We start from the raw sequence: 10,636 nt of genomic DNA, 5'->3' as shown, positions 1-10,636 counted from the left end.
TGCATGCACCTCCTCTCTAGTCACTGCTGCCGGAGCCTCTACAGTCCTGTAGAGCTCGTGGCTGAGAGACAGCAGGTCTGTGGGGCGCTTGCTGCTGGATGCAGGCACCTGCTGCTGCCTCTGTGCTGGCTGCTGGACAGTGGGGGTGGAAGGCTGGGGGAAGGCTTCCTCCAAGCGCTCAACAAGGGCCTGCTGCAAGCTCCTTATTTGTTGCGCTGGGTCTCCTCCTGCAGGCAGCAGGAACTGGCTCAACTTCCCCTTGAGGCGTGGGTCCAACATCATGCTGATCCAGATGTCCTCCCTCTGCTTCATCTGGATCACCCTGGGGTCCCTGCGCAGGCACCTCAGCATGTGCGCTGCCATTGGGAAGAGGCGGGCCACGTCTGCTGGCACATCGACGGCAGTGCTGCTGTCCTCATCCTCCTCCTCCTCCTCTGCCTCGTCAGCCTCATCCTCTCTCCACCCCCGCACCAACTCAGCTGCACTGTGCTGCTCCCCCTCATCAGCAGCAAGGTCAGGGACCTCCACCAAGTCCTCCTCCTCCTCCCCCTCAGAGGTGGACTGTGCAGCTGCTTGCCGCTCCTGCTGGTCCAAGGCTGCCGCTCCCTGTTCCAGCAAAGCATCGAGGGCCCTGTTCAGCAGACAAACCAGGGGCACCCACTCGCAGACCATAGCATGGTCCCTGCTCACCATGTTAGTGGCCTGCAGAAAGGGAGCCAGCACTAAGCACACCTGCTGCATGTGCCTCCAGTCATCATCGGGGACGATGGACGGGATGTTGCTGGTCTTGTCCCTTCTCTGAGCGGCGGAAACAGTGGCCAGGGCAAGGTACTGGTTGACAGCGTGCTTCTGTTCAACCAGACACTCCAACATCGCCAGGGTGGAGTTCCAGCGAGTCGGAACGTCAAGGATCAGCCGATGGCGTGGCAGCTCCAGCTCCTTTTGCACGTCTTCCAGGCTCGCACAGGCTGCAGCCGAGCGCCGGAAGTGACGCACAACGTTCCTTGCCGTTTCCAGCAGTTCGCCCATCCCCTGGTAGGTGCGCAAGAACTTTTGCACCACCAGGTTCAGCACGTGGGCAAGACAGGGGATGTGGGTCAGGTTTCCCCTGTCTATTGCGGCAACCAGATTGGCCCCATTGTCGGCCACCACCTCTCCGACTCTGAGGCCTCTGGGGGTCAGCCAAATCCTCTCCTGCTCCTGGAGTTTGGCCAACACATGGGTTGCCGTCAGCTTGGTCTTCCCAAGGCTGACCAAGTGCAGCAGCGCTTGGCAGTGGCGGGCCTTCACGCTGCTGCTGAGGCGGGGGGTTTCGCCAGGTGTGCCGGAGGATGACAGAGGATCGGAGGAACCTGCAGCAGTTCCCCTGACCCTGCGGGGTGGCACCACCCACTGTGTTGCTGCTGCTGCTGTGCCCGCTGCTGCTCTCCCATCCTCACCCCCTTCCACCAAGCTGACCCAGTGGACAGTGAAGGACAGGTAGCGGCCTGTCCCGAAGCGGCTGCTCCAGGAGTCCATGGTGACGTGGACCCTTTCACCAACCGCGTGCTCCAGCCCTCGCTCCACATTGGCCATCACAAAGCGGTGCAGCGCAGGAATGGCCTTGCGGGAGAAAAAGTGTCTGCTGGGGAGCTGCAAGTCTGGGGCTGCGCAAGCAAGCAGCGCACGAATGTCGCTCCCCTCCTGCACGAGCGTGTACGGCAGGAGTTGGGAGCACATGGCCCGTGCCAGCAAGCCGTTCAGCTGCCGCACGCGACGGCTGCTGGGAGGCAGAGCCCTAACCACCCCCTGGAAGGACTCGCTCAAAAGGCTCTGGCGTGGCCGCTTGCTGGCACGGGAATCAGCAGACACAGCGGAGGAGGCCACTGAGGACTGGCTGCCAGAACAGGCCTCAGTGTCGGCGGGAGGAGTTGCAGAGGGGGGAGGAGCAGTGCGTTTCCGAACTCCTGCTGGTGCTGCTGGAGGAGCAGGAGGGCGGGTGGCTGCTGTTGCTGCTGCTGCTGCTGCTGAAGGCTGTGCAGTGATGGGTGTGGTGCCACTGCCAGCACCAGATGCCTTCAGCCTCTGGAACTCCTCATGCTGGTGGAAATGTTTCGCAGCAAGGTGGTTGATGAGCGAGCTGGTGCTGAACTTTAAGGGGTCTGCACCTCTGCTCAACTTCCGCTGACAGTGGTTGCAAGTGGCGTACTTGCTGTACACAGTGGGCATGGTGAAATATCGCCAGATTGGTGACAGAAACATCCCCCTACGGCATGGCAGCGCTGCTGCCTGTCTCCCTGTGGTGGTTGGGGGGGGGGGCTTGGGTGCGGCTGGTGGTGGTACTGGCAGATGCTGCTGCTGCTGAGCCTGAGACACCAGCAGGCTGTGGGACCTGCCTACTGCTGCCAATGCTTGCAATGATGCGCCTCCTTGCAAGGCCCACAAGAGCATCCTCCTCCTCAGAGCTGCTGAGGACGACATCCCCTGGAGGTGGTGGCACCCAGTCTCTGTCTGTCACCGGGTCATCATCATCCTCCCCCTCCTGAAACATGTCCTGCTGGGATGATGACCCCCCAAACTCCTCTCCTGATGCATGGATGGGCTGCTTGACTGTCGCCACAGTCTTGCTGTCCAATCCCTCATCCCCCAAAGTGCCCATCAGCATCTCCTCCTCAAAATCGCCAACAACAGCAGACAATACCCTGATGGTGCCTGGGGTAAAAAGACTGCTGAGTGACAGGTCGGCGACTGACGGTGAACTGGCCTCCTCCCCAGGCCCTGCTGGGCGCCTGCTGCGAACAGGGGTGGTGGTGGTGGTGGTGGTGAGGGTGGAGGCCTCGGATGCAGAGCTGATGGCGGGCTGCTCGTCCTCCGTCATCAGTTGCACCACAGTGTCTGCATGCTTTTCCTCAATGGGACGTTTCCGACCCGGCTGGAGGAAAATCGGAGCAGGTGCTACACGCTGCTGCTGTGTCTCTGCAGCGTGAGTTGCAGATGCTCCTGCTGGGCGGCGCCCAAGGCGTCCACGGCCAGTGGCTATGGGAGGAATGTTAGTCACTGACGCTGCTGCTGCTGCTGCGGAACTGTGCATGGTGGCGCGGCCGCGGCCTGCCACAATGCTGCTCCCTCTCCTCCTGATTCCCTTGCTGCCCTTCCCCTTGCCCAAACCGCGCTGGCTGCCACTTCCAGACATCTTCGATGTTTTGGGCGTATAGACAAAAGTTTTTTAAAAGGGCGGGTGAAAAGTGGGGTACTTTAATGGAGTGGGTTGGTGGGTGAGGTGACTGAGTGAGTGTCCCTAGTACAGTAAGTAAGTAGTAACAGTCAGGAAGTACAACTAGCAGTTACAATAATCAGTAGTAATCACAAGTAAATTTTGTGTGTGTACACTACAGACAGTGAGTGCACGCACGCGCAAACACGCGCAGGAGCTAGCCTATGAACAGTGACTGAGTGAGTGTCCCTAGTACAGTAAGTAAGTAGTAACAGTCAGTAAGTACAACTAACTAATTACAATAATCAATCAGTTATCAGAAGGAAATAGAGTGTGTGTAGTGTGTGTACACAGACAGTGAGTGCACACACGCAGGAGCTAGTAGCCTATGAACAGTGACTGAGTGTCCTAGACTCCTAGTACAGTAAGAGTAAGTAGTAACAGTAAGTACAACTAATTACAATAATCAATCAGTTATCAGAAGGAAATAGAGTGTGTGTAGTGTGTGTACACAGACAGTGAGTGCACACACGCAGGAGCTAGTAGCCTATGAACAGTGACTGAGTGTCCTAGACTCCTAGTACAGTAAGAGTAAGTAGTAACAGTAAGTACAACTAACTAATTACAATAAGCAATCAGTTATCAGAAGGAAATAGAGTGTGTGTAGTGTGTGTACACAGACAGTGAGTGCACACACGCAGGAGCTAGTAGCCTATGAACAGTGACTGAGTGTCCTAGACTCCTAGTACAGTAAGAGTAAGTAGTAACAGTAAGTACAACTAATTACAATAATCAATCAGTTATCAGAAGGAAATAGAGTGTGTGTAGTGTGTGTACACAGACAGTGAGTGCACACACGCAGGAGCTAGTAGCCTATGAACAGTGACTGAGTGTCCTAGACTCCTAGTACAGTAAGAGTAAGTAGTAACAGTAAGTACAACTAACTAATTACAATAAGCAATCAGTTATCAGAAGGAAATAGAGTGTGTGTAGTGTGTGTACACAGACAGTGAGTGCACACACGCAGGAGCTAGTAGCCTATGAACAGTGACTGAGTGTCCTAGACTCCTAGTACAGTAAGAGTAAGTAGTAACAGTAAGTACAACTAACTAATTACAATAATCAATCAGTTATCAGAAGGAAATAGAGTGTGTGTAGTGTGTGTACACAGACAGTGAGTGCACACACGCAGGAGCTAGTAGCCTATGAACAGTGACTGAGTGTCCTAGACTCCTAGTACAGTAAGAGTAAGTAGTAACAGTAAGTACAACTAACTAATTACAATAATCAATCAGTTATCAGAAGGAAATAGAGTGTGTGTAGTGTGTGTACACAGACAGTGAGTGCACACACGCAGGAGCTAGTAGCCTATGAACAGTGACTGAGTGTCCTAGACTCCTAGTACAGTAAGAGTAAGTAGTAACAGTAAGTACAACTAACTAATTACAATAAGCAATCAGTTATCAGAAGGAAATAGAGTGTGTGTAGTGTGTGTACACAGACAGTGAGTGCACACACGCAGGAGCTAGTAGCCTATGAACAGTGACTGAGTGTCCTAGACTCCTAGTACAGTAAGAGTAAGTAGTAACAGTAAGTACAACTAACTAATTACAATAAGCAATCAGTTATCAGAAGGAAATAGAGTGTGTGTAGTGTGTGTACACACTACACAGACAGTGAGTGCACACACGCAGGAGCTAGTAGCCTATGAACAGTGACTGAGTGTCCTAGACTCCTAGTACAGTAAGTAGTAACAGTAAGTACAACTAACTAATTACAATAAGCAATCAGTTATCAGAAGGAAATAGAGTGTGTGTAGTGTGTACACACTACACAGACAGTGAGTGCACACACGCAGGAGCAGCTAGTAGCCTATGAACAGTGACAGTGAGTGTCCTAGTACAGTTACAGTATATAACTACAATACTAATACAATCAGTAGTAAAGGACAGCAGAAATACTGGTATAGATGAGAGAAATAAACAGAGGACAGGAGAGAACAGCTGCCCACACAGGCAGGCCCTGAGGCCTAAAGCTGTAAGCGTGCAGCAGCTGTCTGAGTCTCTCTCTATGTAACACAAAAGCTACTAACTAAAATACAATGTCTAACTAACTAACAACAATATAGGTGTGTATAGGAGGTGTATGTGAGCAAAAACGCTAGGTAAATGACCACAATAGAGCTCTTGCTAAGCCAAAGCACAAAGGAGCAACTCTCTCTCTGTACAAGTCTCAGGCAAGCACGGAGAAACCTAACATGGCGGCCGCTATTTATAGGGTAGGGGCTGGCCAGGGTCCCCCTCTGTGATTGGCTGCCGTCAGAGGGCCTGGGAGCCCTCTGATTGGCTCTAAGGACATCAATCTGGGCTATGACGCTATTCGAGCTCGGTACCGAGCTCGAATAGCGCCGGTTTGCTCGAATAGCTCGAATAGTGAATGGGCTATTCGAGTGTACTCGAATAGCCCATTCGAATAGCTACAGCTATTCGGAGCTCGAATACCGAGCTCGAATAGCTGAAAAAGAGCTCGAATATTCGAGCTACTCGAATATTCGAGCTCTGCTGAGCACCACTGCTGAGAATTACACCCAACATACAGGACAAGAGAAGCCATACTGTGCAGCCTCCATACATACAGAATAAGAGCAGATACTGAGAATTACACCCGGCATACAGGACAAGAGAAGTCATACTGTGCAGCCTCCATACATACAGAACAAGAGCAGATACTGAGAATTACACCCGGCATACAGGACAGGAGAAGCCATACTGTGCAGCCTCTGTACATACAGAATAGCAGCAGATACTGACATTTACACGTGGCATATAGGGCAAGAGAATCATACTGTGCAGCATCCATACATACAGAATAAGAGCAGATACTGAGAATTACACCCAGCATACAGGATAGGAGAAGCCATACTGTGCAGCCTCTATACATACAGAATAAGAGCAGATACTGAGAATTACACCCAGCATACAGGACAGGAGAAGTCATACTGTGCAGCCCCCATACATACAGAATAAGAGAAGATACTGAGAATTACACCCAGCATACAGGAATAGAGAAGTCATACTGTGCAGCCCCCATACATACAGAATAAGAGAAGATACTGAGAATTACACCCAGCATACAGGACAAGAGAAGTCATACTGTGCAGCCTCCATACATACAGAATAAGAGCAGATACTGAGAATTACACCCGGCATACAGGACAAGAGAAGCCATACTGTGCAGCCTCCATACATACAGAATAAGAGCAGATACTGAGAATTACACCTGGCATACAGGACAGGAGAAGTCATACTGTGCAGCCCCCATACATACAGAATAAGAGCAGATACTGGGAATTACACCCAGCATACAGGACAAGAGAAGTCATACTGTGCAGCCTCTATACATACAGAATAAGAGCAGATACTGAGAATTACACCCGGCATACAGGACAAGAGAAGCCATACTGTGCAGCCTCTATACATACAGAATAAGAGCAGATACTGAGAATTACACCCAGCATACAGGACAGGAGAAGTCATACTGTGCAGCCCCCATACATACAGAATAAGAGCAGATACTGGGAATTACACCCAGCATACAGGGCAAGAGAAGTGATACTGTGCAGCCTCCATACATACAGAATAAGAGCAGATACTGAGAATTACACCCGGCATACAGGACAAGAGAAGGCATACTGTGCAGCCTCCATACATACAGAATAAGAGAAGATACTGAGAATTACACCCGGCATACAGGACAAGAGAAGTCATACTGTGCAGCCTCCATACATACAGAATAAGAGCAGATACTGAGAATTACACCCGGCATACAGGATAAGAGAAGTCATACTGTGCAGCCTCTATACACAGAGAATAAGAGCAGATACTGAATTAGACACTGTTCACAAAGCAGATTTCCTCCAATATATACATTCAGCATATCCTATCTGGAGCATGTCTCCATAGGGTAGGCCTGTGCTGAATGCTGATGCAAATCTCCATGCAAAGCATGCAGCTCCTGTAGTAATAATTATAGACATGAAATTGTTAGTGGTTATGTGATAGTTTCATCCAAATCGACTGATTTTCCTATTCAAAGCACTGCTCCATGTGCCGGCTGCAGAGAGTGCTGGGACAGGTGCCCGCGGGGTACATGACACTACCACGCACTGATTGTGTTATTCTTCACTGAGACCAATGTATTAAAGGGAAACTCTATTCAAAACAGTGGATTTGCTGTGTACATCATCTGTGATCCACACATCTCGTCTGATCAGTTCTCTATGTGATCAAGGCCCAATAAGTGCTGTCCTCTCAGACCTGATGTGCAGAGAGAAAATCACAGATGCCATGCTGGCCCCACATGTAAAAATGACATTCTATTTGTTTGAAAGAAATCAAAGGATAATATTAGTAACAGTCACTAAAGGTGCCCATACAACTAGTGATGATTTTGTCTGATCAAATCTGATTAGAGAGAGATCTGTCAGTTGCCCATACTCCGCAGGACGATTCCAGATCGATTTTATCATACGTCCGTCAGGACACATGTGAGCAGATTTGCCACGTGCTATACGCTGCTGGCGTGTGTAGTGCTAATGGAGGAGCGGGATTCCAAAGACAGATGGGCACTGCCTGGTGGGCGACATAGGCAGGTAATGTATAAATGCATACGGGGGGGGGGGGGGGGGAGGGGATACATATATACACAAGGGGGACAGCGACGAGGGTTTCGTCGTGTTTGTCGCTCTTCCCGATATCGCTCACTAATACCGCAGTGTTCCTGATCGATCAGGACAGCCCGAAATTTTGCAGCATGTCCGATAGATGCATGAGATCAATTTCGGCCCAATATTGGTCGCATTGTTGATCAAGCATGCTCTTGGTGGCCGAGACAAGGACCTCCAGCACCCAAAGCTGAGACACCAAAGTGCGCCCCTCCATCCCTCCCACCCCAGCCGTCACACACTGATTTCTATTAGACTAAGAGGCGCCCCAGGGCCCCCAAATCCCCCCCCCCCCCCCCCCCCACACCCCTTAATCTCTAGGTATCTGGCTTTCAGGATTAAATACGATCTTTTCTGTCAATAGGAGTTCTCTTATAAAAAATATGGTCATTTGCAAAAAATCATAAGGATAATGGGCACTATAGTCGCATGCAATCAGACTATGCAACAAGGAAACCTGACTGGGGCCAGTGCACACCTAAAAGAGCTGGCGTAATCGCAACTGATCAGCGCTTTTTGGAGTGGTTTTTCAAGGCAATTCTAGGCATGTGCCTAGTGATTTTCTATTTATACCTAGCGATTTTTGGAGCGTATTTGTGTGCGTACGAGAGGAATCGCCGCCAGGTGACTTGAGGGATAGGTAAGGACACGAAAGGTAGGGGACCAGAGTTCAGCTGCGGGTTTAGAGCACTTGTGAGGGGTAGTAGGCCAGTGTGAAACGGTGAGTTTTGAGGGCTTTCGTGCAGATGTTGAAGGGGGGGGGGGCTGCCCTAACGGGTGGAGGTAGGGAGTTCCATAGTGTTTCACTAATAAGAAATTCCAACTGTAAAACACTTTCCCAATAGTTCATAGATTTTAGCTCTGGCATACTTCAATGAATGTGTCATTGAGCAAAAACAATAAAACAGTTAAAACTTAAAAAAAAGTAGATTTAAACATAAAACGGAATATCGTAAAAAGTCATTCTTAGGACAAGAAGATAGATACAATTGTTTATTTCATTCGCTTATTTTTGCCTCTGGTGTCCTTTAATTTAATTGATCTGAATGAATCTAAAGTATAAACTGTTTTTGTATATACCTTTGTAATCATTTTCTCTCTCTCTGGTCTTTATTCAATTCACTTTTTTTCTTAAAGTGAACCTTTACTCAGAACTTCCTTTCTGCTCTAAAAGATAAGCAACAGCATAATAACTTTTACAGAAAAAAAATGTCCTTGTTACAGCATACAGAACTCCTATTGATATTCTGCAGATTGGTTACTGGTATCCTGGGAGTACAGAAAGGGTTAACCTTCTTTATTTACATATTAGCTCAGAATTTGGCAGAGCTGGCACAGTGCCTGTTGCGTTCCCTGTAACCGCAGCAAAGCAAAGCAATGGATCAGGACAGTGGCGCTGCTAGTTACATTTGCATTGTGTCAGGCACAGTGAAGCATAGAGTCAATGAAAAATATGCTTTACTCCTACTGTTAACACTTGTATTCACTGGTTATGCACTGTTAGAGATGGCTCGAACCTCCGACTATAGGTTCGCAAACTTCGAAGCGAACTTCCGCAAAAGTTCGGTTCGCGCAAACTTTCGGGAACCGCAATAGACTTCAATGGGGAGGCGAACTTTGAAAACTAGAAACATTTATGCTGGCCACAAAAGTGATGGAAAAGATGTTTCAAGGGATCTAACACCTGGAGGGGGGCATGGCGGAGTGGGATGCACGCCAAAAGTCCCGGGGGAAAATCCAGATTTGACGCACAGCAGCGTTTTAAGGGCAGAAATCACATTGCATGCTAAATTGGAGGCCTAAAGTGCTTTAAAACATCTTGCATGTGTATACATCAATCAGGTAGTGTAATTAGTGTACTGCTTCACACTGACAGACCAAACTCAACGTGTAACGCACTGCAACCAGCTGTTTGTGTAGTGACGGCCGTGCTGGACTGGTGCACACCATGGCGAGAGTGCAGGCGATAGCGATTTTCAAGCCCATGTGGTCGCCGGGCTGAGGTAGCTAAATGACAGAACAGTGACTGTCCAGCTGATCGAATTTGGTCTGTCCACAATGAAGCAATGACCCCCCCCCCCCCCCCCCCCGAGACACTCATATAGCTGGCGGTCATTGCTTCACTGTGATACGCAAGCCCCTTCACTGCGGCAAGGTAACGATGATAAAGGGGAATTGACACATGTACATGCCTTATGTTTTGTTGTTGCAGCTGCAGTGCAGCCAGAAAATTTGGGCAGGCATGTACATGCACCAGAAAAATTATTATAGCGGCCGGTGCTAGCAGTGCCCTTAAAAATTCAGGAATCCGCCTTGAGTCCTGGACCTTGTTGGCGGTGGCGGAGAAGGCAGTCAAGCGGCCTGCAGGCAGAGATGCTGTGTGGGGACTGACTTAGTCTTGGGGCAGGCAGCCAGTCACACAGCGTGCAGACAGAGATGCTCTATGTGGGGACTGACTTAGTCTTGGGGTGGGCAGTAGCCCTTCGGGATCCATGCCTCATTCATTTTGATAAAGGTGAGGTACTGAACACTTTTGTGACCTAGGCGACTTCTCTTCTCATTGGCAATGCTGAAGGTCCTTTCTGAAAGGATGCTTGAGGCAGGGCAAGACAGAAGTTAGATGGCAAATTGTGACAGCTCTGGCCACAGGTCAAGCCTGCGCACCCAGGAGTTCAGGGGTTCATCGCTACTCACAGTGTCTACATCCCCACTTATAACAT

This window comes from Hyperolius riggenbachi, chromosome 6, assembly GCF_040937935.1.
Source record: "Hyperolius riggenbachi isolate aHypRig1 chromosome 6, aHypRig1.pri, whole genome shotgun sequence".
NCBI lineage: Eukaryota > Metazoa > Chordata > Amphibia > Anura > Hyperoliidae > Hyperolius > Hyperolius riggenbachi.
This window is presented reverse-complemented; position numbering follows the sequence as displayed.